Source organism: Triticum aestivum, chromosome 3B (genome assembly GCF_018294505.1).
Source record: "Triticum aestivum cultivar Chinese Spring chromosome 3B, IWGSC CS RefSeq v2.1, whole genome shotgun sequence".
Classification (NCBI taxonomy): domain Eukaryota; kingdom Viridiplantae; phylum Streptophyta; class Magnoliopsida; order Poales; family Poaceae; genus Triticum; species Triticum aestivum.
Window position 1 is genome coordinate 829432071 of NC_057801.1, and position 13601 is coordinate 829445671.

The 13601-nt window shown below is 42.1% G+C and overlaps 1 pseudogene; it reads left to right on the top strand.

The window, feature by feature from the left end:
* Positions 1–835: 835 nt before the first annotated feature.
* On the top strand, positions 836–12841 carry LOC123068060 (probable Histone-lysine N-methyltransferase ATXR5; annotated as a pseudogene).
* Positions 12842–13601: the final 760 nt, after the last annotated feature.

The window sequence follows — 13601 nt, forward strand, 5'->3', positions numbered from 1 at the left end:
CTTTGGGCGCCTCATTTCTCACTACTAGCAGGCAGAAGGCACACCTAGAGATTTCAAACAATGTTTAATTTTTTAAAAATTGTTTGCAACTTTTCAAGTATTTCCTAGTTATGCTGCTCCTTAGACTCCGGGCGCCTCATTTGTCACTACTAGCAGGCAGAAGGCACACCTAGAAATTTGAAGATGGTTAGAAATTTCAAACAATGTTAACATTATTTTTTAAAAATAAAGACGCAATTTAAAAATTGTTAGAAATTTTAAACAAAGTTTTTTGCTTTTAAAATTTGTTTGAATTTGAAAAAAGGTTCAACATTTCAAAATATTGTTCTTAAATTCAAAAATATTCAAAATTTCAAAAGACATTTCCATTTTAGAAAAATGTTCTAGAATTTTTAAAAATGGTTGTATTTATTAAAAAGATGTCCGGAATTTCAAATGATGTTCGTGTTTTCAAGGTTTGTTTACAAAACCAAAGAATGTTCACGTTTTTTTTTTGGAATTTTAAATTTCTTTATATTTGTAAAAAATTGCTCATAATTTCAAAAAATAGTTCGAAATCTGTAAAATTGTTTGCAACTTCTCAAGTACTTCCTAGTTACCCTGCTCCTTAGACTTCGGGCGCCTCATTTGTCACAACTAGCCCGTGCGTATTTGTGGTGTTTTTATTTGAAAGTAAGAGAAGGAGTCACAATTGGTTGCGAAGATTTTTTTTGACAAATTCCAGAAATTTTCATTACACCTTGACAAAACATGTAAACATAATTAGGATCTGGAATCAATTATTTATAATTTGTCACTTACAACTTTCCAAGAACCTAATACTTCTCTGCGGGCGATGGTGCTAGAGGGCATTGCTGGAAAAATGTCATATACACAAACTGAGGTCTGATGGCCTGCAAGTGCACATGGCTGTTATAGCACTCTCGTGATAAATAGAGTGTCAAACCCACATGAAGCGAATAGGAAGGCACCACAAAACCCGCGGCTACGCTGCCACTTTATGAACTGCATACACACCCAAACTGTAATTAGGGAATAACCTTCTTTAGTAAGTTGCTAGGAACACAAATAAAAGGGATAGTGTTTACTAAACTATGAACAAGAAATAAAAGACAGAAAAGTAAAGAGACTAACTTCGTGAAATGATGCTTGGGTAGTAAATGTTCACGAGGGAATTGGAGTCATCACCACAAGTACGATGCTGACAACACATGATAAACTTGGCTATCTAATTGTATCACTAAGCCACTTATATATGATCTCGCGTGGGTGGAGCCATATAAAGTACTCATCCCCACTAAGGTTACCGTGTTCCGTGCTTCCCCACTCCGGTTATCACAACGATGATTAAGGGGAGTGAACTCCCCGTGGTCACGGCCTTAAATTCTATGGTTCTCCACTAATCCCTATTGCAATGATCAGGGAGGAAGCGAGAATATGTCATGTCACCACCTACCCTCCACAACTATCCTTCTCACCAATGACTTGTCTGAAGTCCACAAGGGGATAATGCTGTGTGGCAACCTTCACAACACCATGAGAAAATCAACGCAACACATATAAAGAGAATATTGGATAGCTTATTCAACAAAGTCCTAATCATGGAAGGGTTCACCAAAATCCTGAGAACTAACACAACTACTCAAACATCATAGAGGGACAGGGCAAGTTACAAGCCAGCATGAAGTCGGTGGAGGAGAGGAGCATAGCGGCGCCGGTGATGGTGTTGACGGCCCGCTAGCGGTGAAGACCGCACCAGCTCGAAGGCCGGTGCGCGTGGTAGATGCATCCCTTCTTCTTCCTCTTGGATTGGCCATTATCTTCTCTATGGAGGTTGTTTTGGAGCAACAATGGATGTGGATAATGGCTGTGTGGATCAATGAATGTTGATGGAGCATCAGAGACAGCGGCTAGGGTTGTGTATTACTTATATGGAGAGCTTCCCTAGCCTCCTCCCTTGATGGGATTCACCCAGGGGCTCACAACGAGCCTAATCCTCTCCCAATCTCTTATTTACGAGACAAGGATCCCGTGGGATCGAACGGGGACGAAATCTATGAAGATTTCCGTCTAGAAGGGAAACTTTCGGAGCTGTGTGTTGGGAAACGTAGCATGCAATTTCAAGAAATTTCCTACGGTCAAGCAAGATCTATCTAGGAGATGCATAGCAACGAGAGGGGAGAGTGTGTCCACGTACCCTCGTAGACCTAAAGAGGAAGCATTAACTTAATGCGGTTGATGTAGTCAAACGTCTTCTCGAATCAACCGATCAAGTACCGAACGTACGACACCTCTGAGTTTTGCACACGTTCAGCTCGATGACGTACCTCGATCTCTTGATCCAGCAGAGTGTTGATGGAGTCGATGAGTTCCGTCAGCATGACGGCGTGATGACGGTGTTGGTGATGTGATCCGTGCAGTACTTCACCTAAGCACTACGATGATACTATCGGAGGAGTAAACGGTGGAGGGGGGCACCGCACACGGCTAAGACAATGTTGTGCCTTTGGGGTGCCCCCTTGCCCCTGTATATAAAGGAGGGAGGAGGAGGCCGACCACCAGGGGCGCACGCCATGGTGGGGAGTATTACTAGGACTCCACTCCTAGTAGGATTCGCCCCCCTTTTTTCCTTCTTTCCGGAGTAGCAAAGGGGGAAAGGGAGAGGGAGTTGGAGTGGGAAAGGGGGCGCCGCCCCCTAGTCTAATGCGGACTCCCATGGGGGAGGGGGCGGCCACCCTTTGTGGGCTGTCCCCTCTCTCTTCTGTGGCCCATGTTGGTCCATTACTTCCCCGGGGGTTCTGGTAACCTCCCGGTACTCCGAAAAATATCCGAAACTTCCCGAAACCATTCCGGTGTCCGAATGTAACCTTACAATATATCAATCTTCATCTCTCGACCATTTCGAGACTCCTCGTCATGTCCGTGATCTCATCTGGGACTCCGAACAACCTTCGTTCACCGAAACATATAACTCATATAATATTAATCGTCATCGAACGTTAAGCGTGCGGACCCTACGAGTTCGAGAACTATGTAGACATGACTGAGACACCTCTCCGGTCAATAACCAATAGCGGAACCTGGATTCTCATATTGGTTCCCACATATTCTACGAAGATCTTTATCGGTCAAACCGCAATGTCAACATTGCTATTCCCTTTGTCATCATATGTTAGTTGCCCGAGATTTGATCGTCGGTATCTCTATACCTAGTTCAATCTCATTACCGGCAAGTCTCTTTACTCGTTCCGTAGTGCATCATCCCGTAACTAACTCATTAGTCACATTGCTTGCAAGGCTTCATATGATGTGCATTACCGAGAGGGCCCAGAGATATGTCTCCGATACTCGGAGTGACAAATCCTAATCTCGATCTATGCCAACCCAACAAACACCTTCAGAGATACCTGTAGAGCATCTTTATAATCACCCAGTTACGTTGTGATGTTTGATAGCACACAAGGCATTCCTCCGGTGTCCGGGAGTTGCATAATCTCATAGTCAGAGGAATATATATTTGACACGAAGAAAGCAGTAGCAATAAAACTGAACGATCATTATGCTAAGCTAACAGATGGGTCTTGTCCATCACATCATTCCACTAATGATGTGATCCCGTTCATCAAATACAACACATGTCTATGGTTAGGAAACTTAACCATCTTTGATCAACGAGCTAGTCTAGTGGAGGCTTACTAGGGACACGGTATTTTGTCTATGTATCAACACGTGTATCAAGTTTCCGGTTAATACAATTCTAGCATGAATAATAAACATTTATCATGAAATAAGGAAATATAAAATAACAACTTTATTATTGCCTCTAGGGCATATTTCCTTCACTGTCTTACGTCAAATGACCGCAGAACGCTGTCTTTTTGTGCAATCTCTCTCTAGTAAAACGACAGCCATTTCTTCATACGAACTCAGAATTTGAAGTTCTTGAGCTCATTGGATTCGTATGAATGATGCCGATCCATTTATAGTCTTAGATCTTGATTTGGAGCTGAAAGTGCGTTATATCGACTAGAGGGGGGGGGGTGAATAGGCGATTTTTATGAATTCTTCACTGAGGAATTTGCCGGTGAGGAAATTCCTTAGCGAAGAACTACTTGTGGTCCACACGATCACTAGCATAGTCAGAGTCATAATATCCAATGAGATCAAAAGTAGAGCCCTTGGGGTACCATAATCCTAGTGTTGGTGTGTGAGCTAGATATCGAAGAATATGTTTCACAGCCTTATGGTGTGATTCCTTCGGTGTAGCTTGAAATCGGGCACACATGCAAACACTAAGCATTATATCTGGCCTAGATGCACATAAGTACAATAAAGAACCAATCATGGAGTGGTATACCTTGTGATCGAAGTCAATACCATTTTCATCAGTGCATAGATGGCCATTTGTGGGCATAGGAATTTTGACTCCTTTGCAATCTTGCATGCCGAATTTCCTCATAACTTCCTTGAGGTATTTCTCCTGAGATATGAATATGCCATTGTGCTGTTGACGAATTTGAAGACCTAAAAAGAATTTCAACTCTCCCATCATAGACATTTGATATTCTTCACTCATCATATAGGCAAATTCATCACTATAATGTTGGTCAGTACAGCCAAAGATAATATCATCAATGTATATTTGGCACACAAACAGTTCACCATCATAAGATTTAGTAAAGATAGTAGGGTCAAGTGAACCGGGTGTGAAGCCATTCTTCACGAAGAATTCCTTCAAAGTATCATACCATGCCTGAGGCCTGCTTGAGGCCATAGAGGGCCTTGTTGAGTCTGAAGACTTTGTCAGGATTCTTTGGATCTTCAAAACCTGGGGGTTGAGCAACATATACTTCTTCCTCAAGCTTACCATTGAGGAATGCACTTTTCACATCCATTTGTTGTAAGATAATATTATGATGGTTAGCATAAGCAAGTAATATGTGAATAGCCTCAAGTCTAGCAACAGGTGCAAAAGTTTCATCGAAATTAATTCCTTCAACCTGTGTGTAGCCTTGAGCTACAAGTCGTGCCTTATTCCTCACCACAAGGCCATTTTCATCTTGCTTGTTGCGGTAGATCCACTTTGTGTCGATGATATTATGCTTGCGAGGATCTGGACGTTTGACCAGTTCCCAGACATTATTGAGCTCGAACTGATGTAATTCTTCTTGCATGGCCTGAATCCACTCAGGCTCCAGAAATGCTTCATCTACCTTAGTGGGCTCTGTGATAGAGACAAAAGCATAGTGCCCACAAAAGTTAGATAAATGTGAAGCTTTTGAGCGTGTGAGAGGACCTGGTGCTTCAATGTCAACGATGATCTTTTCAACTTGCACTTCTTTTGCAACGCGAGGATGAGCTGGTTGTCGTTGAGGAATTTGATCAGCATTTTCTTCAGCATTTTCCTCAGGTACATCAGCTCGTCGATCTTCGCGTTCTGGAATAAATTCTTCAGTAGATTCTTCGGTAGGAATGATATCCTCAGTTGTCTTGAACTTGATAGAATCCTCAGGTGCTGGTTCATCTATCACAGAAGGTAGGTGCTCTCTTTGCGAGCCATTAGTTTCATCGAACCACACATCTACAGTTTCAACAATCTTGTGAAGAGTGATGTTGAAGACTCTGTAGGTGTGCGAGTCCTTTCCGTAACCAAGCATAAAACCTTCATGTGCTTTTGGTGCAAATTTAGCATTGTGATGAGGATCTCTAATCCAACATTTAGCACCGAAGACTTTGAAATAACTCACATTGGGTTTCTTGTCAGTGAGGAGTTCATAGGCAGTCGTCTTGAAGAATTTGTGAAGATATACTCTGTTGATGATGTGGCACGCGGTATCAATTGCATCAATCCAAAACCGATGAGGCGTTTTGTATTCATCAAGCATAGTGCGAGCCATCTCAACAAGAGTTCTGTTCTTGCGCTCCACGACGCCATTTTGCTAGAGGAGTATAAGGAGCAGATAACTCATGAGTAATACCAAGTTCATCAAGATAGCCATCAAGACCGGAATTCTTGAACTCAGTTCCATTGTCACTCCTGATGTGCTTGATCTTCACACCAAAGTTGGTTGAAGCCCTCGAGGAAAATCGTTTGAAGACTTCCTGCACTTCATGTTTGTAAGTAACAATGTGTACCCATGTATAACGAGAGTAATCATCAACAATAACAAAGCCATATAGAGATGCATCATTAGTCACAGCAGAATAATGATTAGGACCGAAGAGATCCATGTGAAGCAATTCAAATGGTCGAGTGGTGGTCATGATAGTCTTTGCTGGATGCTTGGCCTTGGTCATTTTTCCAGCTTCACAGGCACCACACAGGTGATCCTTGAGGAATTTGACGTTCTCAATGCCAATGACATGCTTCTTCTTCGCGAGCGTGTGCAGATTCCTCATGCCAGCATGACCAAGTCGTCGATGCCATAGCCAGCCTTCTGAAGCTTTTGCAAGTAAGCACACGGCAGGTTGTGGTCCTGTAGAGAAATCAACAATGTACAAGTCTCCTCTCCTAAAGCCTTCGAAGACTTTGGAATTGTCAGCTTCCATGATCACAACACAATGATACTTGCCAAAGACAACAACCATATCAAGATCACAAAGCATTGAGACAGACATGAGGTTGTATCCTAAGGACTCGACAAGCATGACTTTGTCCATGTGTCGATCCTTAGAGATCGTAACCTTACCTAGACCCAATACCTGACTTTTGCCTTTGTCAGCGAAGATGATATGCTTCAGATGTGACGGTGTTAATGGAGCATCCATCAATAGATTCTTGTCACCAGTCATGTGATTTGTACATCCATTATCGAGGACCCACTCATTTGCTTTGGGTTGATCATCCTGCAGATGAATTAGTGCAGCTTACACACTCATATACTTCATCAGTGAAGAATATGACATCAGTATCATCAGTTCAATTTCATCAAGTAATTTGATCAGATAATCAGTATGAGGACGGGTGAAATGAAGGTTCATTTCATCATGATTCGCCTGTGTCCTTTCAGGCATTTTGTCAGCCCCCCAGCAAATTCTTCAGACGTTAAAGCACGTCTAGAGGCCTGACCCTGCATAAGAGATTAGTTCTTTTTCTTCACCACCCACATCTGGAGGGGTGGCAAAGAGTTCATCACTCTGCGAGCACCATATGAGAAAGGTGGCAAAGATGCCAAACCATTTCGTTTCACATAAGAGGGGTTAGGGTAAGCATATGAATAAGCAGAGAAATTCTTTGAGGACTTATGAACATAATGATTTGAAGAATAATGCACATATTCATAGCCCTTAGCTCTACCCTGCGAAACAGAGTTGTTAGCACGATGATGTTCATATGAGGATTTTGATCCTTTTGAGGAATTTGATCCATGTGAGGAATTTGGTCCGTATGAGGACTTGGATCCATATGAAGAATTTGGTCCATATGAAGAGTTTGATCTGGGGTTCCTATTCTTCACTGGTGGTGTCATGAGGACATTCACCTGAAGACTTTCAACATAACTTTTGGGAACCCAGATTTTCTTCATAGGGGAACCGTTCCTGCAGTTAGTGCCAACATATCTAGCAAATACTTCACCATTCTGATTTTTGAACAGTTTATAGTTGGAGTCAAATGACTCATCAGAAGAATGAGGAGATTCACATGTAAAGCCAGATAAGTTAGATGGATCAATTGGAGGTCCCTTTGCAGCAACCCATGAGGTTTTGGGGTACTGCTCAGGCTTCCAATATGTTCCATCAGCATTGAGTTTCCTCTCAAAGGCAATACCCTCTTTCCTAGGATTTCTGTGGAGGATCTACTTTTTAAGCACATCACAAAGAGTCTGATGCCCTTTGAGACTTTTGTACATGCCTGTCATATACAATTCCTTCAGCCCTGCATCGTCAGTGATACTAGCAATGTACTCAGATAAGGAATTAGTGATAGCAGAGGCAGGTGAAGAATTTGTAACATTTGAAGCATTTGAACATTCAGGTGAAGAATTAGCAGATTCACGTTCAATGCACTTTAAGCATGGAGGATCAAATTCTTCCCGAGTAGCGCTGATTTGTTGAGCAAGTAATGAATCGCGCTCCTTCTGAAGATCTTCATAACTCACTCTTAGCTTCTCAAGATCTTGCTTTCTTTGAAGAAATTCATAAGAAAGCTTCTCGTGATCAGTTAAGAGGGTTTTATGATGACTTTGAAGGTTGTCAAACTTAGACTGAAGTCTCTGAAGATTTTCAGTTAAGTCTTTAGTGCGGTCCATTTCATCACCCAACATATCATCACTTTTGTCTAGCATGTTTTGAAGTTTTTCAATAGCCTTTTGTTGTTTCACAGCAATCTTAGCAAGTTTGGAGTAGCTAGGCTTAAGATTTTCATCAGATTCATCCTCACTTGATTCAGAGGAGGGGTATTTAGTTACCTTGGCAGCCTTTGCCATGAAGCAATAGGTGGGAGCGTAGTCGTCATTGCCTTCATCAGCATTGTTGGTGTTGCCATTTTCTTCAGAGTTGAAGATAGACTTGCTGACAAATGCGGTAGCAAGAGCTAGACTTGCCACACCTGACTCAGACTCCTCGGATGCCTCCTCTTCCTCATTATCCTCAGATTCAGCCTCAGAATCCATTTCCTTGCCAATGAATGCCCGAGCCTTCTTGGAGCTGCTCTTCTTGTGAGATGAAGACTTCGAGGATTTTGATGATGAAGACTTTGAAGATTTCTTCTTCCTCTTGGCATCATTAGAACTGTAATCCTTGTATTTCTTCTTCTTTAGTTCCTTGTCCCACCGAGGACAATCTTGAATGTAGTGACCAGGCTTCTTGCATTTGTGGCATAGCCTTCTCTTATAGTCACTTGATGAGGAATCACTGCTCCTTGAAGATTTTCCAAAGCGACCACGTCTTGAGAATTTCTGGAATTTCTTCACGAGCAGTGCTAGCTCCTGGCTCAATTCTTCAGGATCACCAAGGCTACTACCAGAATCTTCACATTCCGATTCAGACACTGCCTTGGCCTTCAGGGCACGTGGTTTGCCATAGCTTGAACCATAGAGATCTCTCTTTTCAGCAAGCTGGAACTCATGAGTATTTAGCCTCTCGAGGATATCAGCGGGATCTAGTGACTTGTAATCAGCACGCTCTTGAATCATCAGTGCCAGAGTGTCAAATGACGAATCGAGTGATCTCAGCAATTTCTTCACCACCTCATGATCGGTGATGTCAGTGGCACCGAGCGCTTGAAGCTCATTTGAGATATCAGTGAGGCGATCGAAGGTTTGCTGAACATTTTCATTGTCGAGTCTTTTGAAGCGGTTGAAGAGATTGCGAAGAACGTCAACACGAGAGTCACGTTGAGTTGAGACTCCTTCGTTTACTTTGGAGAGCCTATCCCAGATAAGCTTAGCAGTTTCCAAAGCACTCACTCTACCATACTGCCCTTTACTCAGATGACCACATATGATATTCTTCGCTTGAGAATCGAGTTGCTTGAATCTCTTCACATCAGCAGCATTCAGGGAAGGTGTGACTGAGGGAACACCATTTTCCACAACGTACCAGAGATCGTTGTCAATTGCTTCAAGATGCATTCGCATCTTATTCTTCCAGTAGGGGTAGTCCGTGCCATCGAAGGTAGGACACCCAGCAGAGACCTTGATCATACCTGCGGTCGACATAACTAGAACTCCAGGTGGTTAAACCAAAATCACACAGAACAAGGGAGTACCTTGCTCTGATACCAATTGAAAGTGCGTTATATCGACTAGAGGGGGGGGTGAATAGGCGATTTTTATGAATTCTTCACTGAGGAATTTGCCGATGAGGAAATTTCTTAGCGAAGAACTACTTGCAGCGGAATAAGTACTCAGAAGTAAGCATGACAGAATACACACATGGTCATCATGATGAAATGAAGACAGACACAGAGTACAGAAAGCGTAAACACAGGATAACACAAGATGAAGACAAACAGACTGAAGAAATTGAACTGAGGAAATTGAGAAAGTCTTCAGTCAAAGTCTTCAAACACAGATATGAACAAACACTCAACACAGTAATGAGGAAATGAAAGAGTTGAGGAAATAGAACCAGTAAGGTTGGTGAAGACAATGATTTGGTAGACCAGTTCCAACTGCTGTCTCAGTTGTACATCTGGTTGGAGCGGCTGAGTATTTAAACTCGAGGACACACAGTCCCGGACACCCAGTCACTGAGCACGCAGCTCAGGACACCAAGTCCTCACCGTATTCTCCTTGAACTAAGGTCACACAGACCTCGTCCAATCACTCGTGGTAAGTCTTCAGGCGACTTCCAAACCTTCACAGACTTCGGTCACTCGGCGATCCACAATTCCTCTTGGATGCTCTAGACCATGACGCCTAACCGTCTGGAAGAAGCACAGTCTTCAAAGGTAACAAGCGTCGGATCCACGCAGGATCAATCTCTTCAGTGATGCTCAATCACTTTGGGTTTGTGGGTGTTTGGGTTTGGATTTTCCTCACTCGATGATTTTCGCTCAAAGTCCTCGGAGGATGGGTTGCTCTCAAATGACAAGTGTCAGTTTCTCTCGGAGCAGCCAACCAGCTAGTGGTTGTAGGGGGCGGCTATTTATAGCCTAGGGAGCAGCCCGACATGATAAGACATAAATGCCCTTCAATGATATGACCGTTATGTTGATAAGATATTTTGGGATAGCTGGCGCGTAGCACAGCAACGGTCGGAAATTTGACTCTCAAATTCCTCAGGGCTATCATGTTCCTCACTGTGTAGGCAATCCGCACTGGCAAATTCCTAACTCCTCAGTCAGAAGAAATTCCTCAGCGACCAGAAGAACTTTGTCTCTGTCACTGAAGAAATTGACCGAACTGTATGAGATTTCCAATGGCTTCACTCGAAGGGATTGCTAGGTGTAGGATTTTGAGTTGAGCATCACATGGAAATTTTTCCTTAGTATTTCTTCGACCCCCTTTAACAGTACGGTGTTTCCTATGACTCAAGAAGGAGAAAAACAAAACTATGAAAACGAAAGTCTTCAAGCTTCATATTCCTCGCATGTATATCAAGTCTTCACGGACACACCAATTTCTTCACTTTCAAAGTCTTCATGAAAGTCTTCAGAAATACCAAAATCTTCAGTCGAAGATATTCATTTTTAGGGGTCGACTTTCTCTGTAAATATCAAACTCCTCATAGACTTATAGACCTGTGTACACTCATAAACACATTAGACCCTTAACCTATAAGTCTTCAATACACCAAAATCACTAAGGAGCACTAGATGCACTTACAGGAGCACTCTAGAAAAATGACTTTTTCCGACCTTCGAAATGGCTAAGTTTGACCCCTGACTGACCCCGTATTGAATCCATCCTTGCTCCTTTCATTGTGCTTGTTCCTAGGTTGCTCCAATACAACTATAGACACAGGAAATGAAGGAAAACTAATAAAAACTAAATAAATACAAAATGTGCAATACTCACAATGAAAAGCGCAAAAATCGGTAATCATGCATAATGGACATACATTTGGTTCAATGAGACATGATATATAAAGAGAACATGCAACATATGAGCTCTAAAAATGCGTAAAATATAGAGCCATCATGGTTATTGCTAAAACAAATGGCATATACACTGGTAGCACCATACTATCAAAAGAGGTGGAAGTAGTTTACAAATCTCACATAAATTATCAATTCAAATTAAGTACATCACTCCCCGTCTTCCAATTCTTTTTACTGGTAGCACCATACTCTCGATAATTTTGGCCTAGTTTCCTTCATAATCTGGAAAAGTATTCTTAATGGTGGTGGAGGGCCTCCGTGCCCTCCCGAAGATGCTTTTGTGAGAAAAACAAGTAGGTTACTTTCGGCTTCGGGGATTCATGTCCCTTTATCTAGGAGTACATATGTGCCCATGTTTCTTTCTTTCTATGGACAAGTAGCTCTATTGTTTCTTCCTATGCAAATGGGGTTTCCATATGCCTATTGTGGCTGACTTATGTCTATGGACAGATGGCTTCTACGGCCACCACCTTTGACATCATCAAAAATGGAGTTCAGTAATGAGCTGACTTATGTGCCTAGTATGGCCCCTAAATCGAAATTGGAGGAAGGTGATATGCAGGTTAGCAAATTTCTACTTAAAATAGGATACTGTATTTGTTATTTCATGGTGCCTAACAATACACTCTTTTACTTTCGAGGTTCTTTCATGAGAGGATAAAGACACCATCGAACTTTGCAAAAACATGTTAAACAGACGAGGATGCCATCTACTTCTTGTGGTTTTTGATTCCCGCGAGGGGTATGTTCTTGGATCCATTATGCTTCTATCATATTTGTGATTTCTAGTACAGAAGAAGTAAACTAACACAACTTATCTTTTTAGCTTTAGTATATGCAGGTTGATGCAGTTAGTAAGGATATGATATTCTTTACAAAATACACTTTTGACCTTGATTATTTGGATCAAGGAGAATGATGGTTGTGATAGTATAATGACCCATATATCAGACTATCACCAGCGGATACTTCCAAGAAGCTTGATATTTTTCCTTCACAGACGGGGCAACACCCCCCACTTATTAATGGCAACAACGACCGCACTCCGTTAGTAGTCACTTCCAACCTTATGGACGTAAAATGTGTTAGGCATCACTTATATAGTTATACTAATCTAATATCATCGAACTCCTTCATGGATGGCAAGAAGAAGCAGAACATCAAGTGTGTGAGATACGACATCGATGGTGAGAGCCATGTCTTGTTGATCTCTGCCACGACTTAGCTTGTGGCAAGAAGCTATACTATGACTATAATGGGCATGAGTATGCGTACCGAACACTTAATTTTGTCTAACTCCCAATAGTTCTGACCTGCCCAACATCAAGGAGTTTGGGTGATAATAGGGATTAATGGTGGCATTTTCAACATTGCCTCTGAAATCTATTAACTTCTATGTAGTTCCGTTGCCAGAAGAATTCCCTACACTACTAGGAAAAGGCCTACTAGTGGCGCACCTGTTTTGGCTACTAATGGCGCACTACAGGTGCGCCACTAGCATCACGCCATTAGAACTTTTTACTAATGGCGCACCACAGGTGCGCCATTAGTATCTGGTATACTAATGGCGCACCAGGCAGTGCGCCATTAGTATATCCCACGGTGCGCCATTAGTATGCCTCCCAGGGTGTCATATTTACCCATGTGCTCTGGCTTACTAATGGTGCACTTGTTGATGATGCGCCACTAGTGTGCTTTTTCCAGTGTGCCACTAAAGTGCTGAGTGGTGCGCCACTAGTATGAATATTAGGGATTTTTTTTTCTAATATTTGCATAGGTTACAAAATATATTACTGCACAGAATATGGAGAGAACAACATATAAACAACAGATTTATCGAATACAATAGAAGATTAGTCTCCGAATACAATTTATCATATTAGTCTCTGAATTTAAAATACCGAACAAAGTTAGAACATTACAAGTCTTGAGACGCGAGTAGCGAGTTTGTATTCACATTACAAGTCGATATCGATCATCTAAACTACCATCACATAGAAGAGAGCTGCGGTCATCACGATGAGCATAATCACGATGAAACTGGTCTTCATCCGGT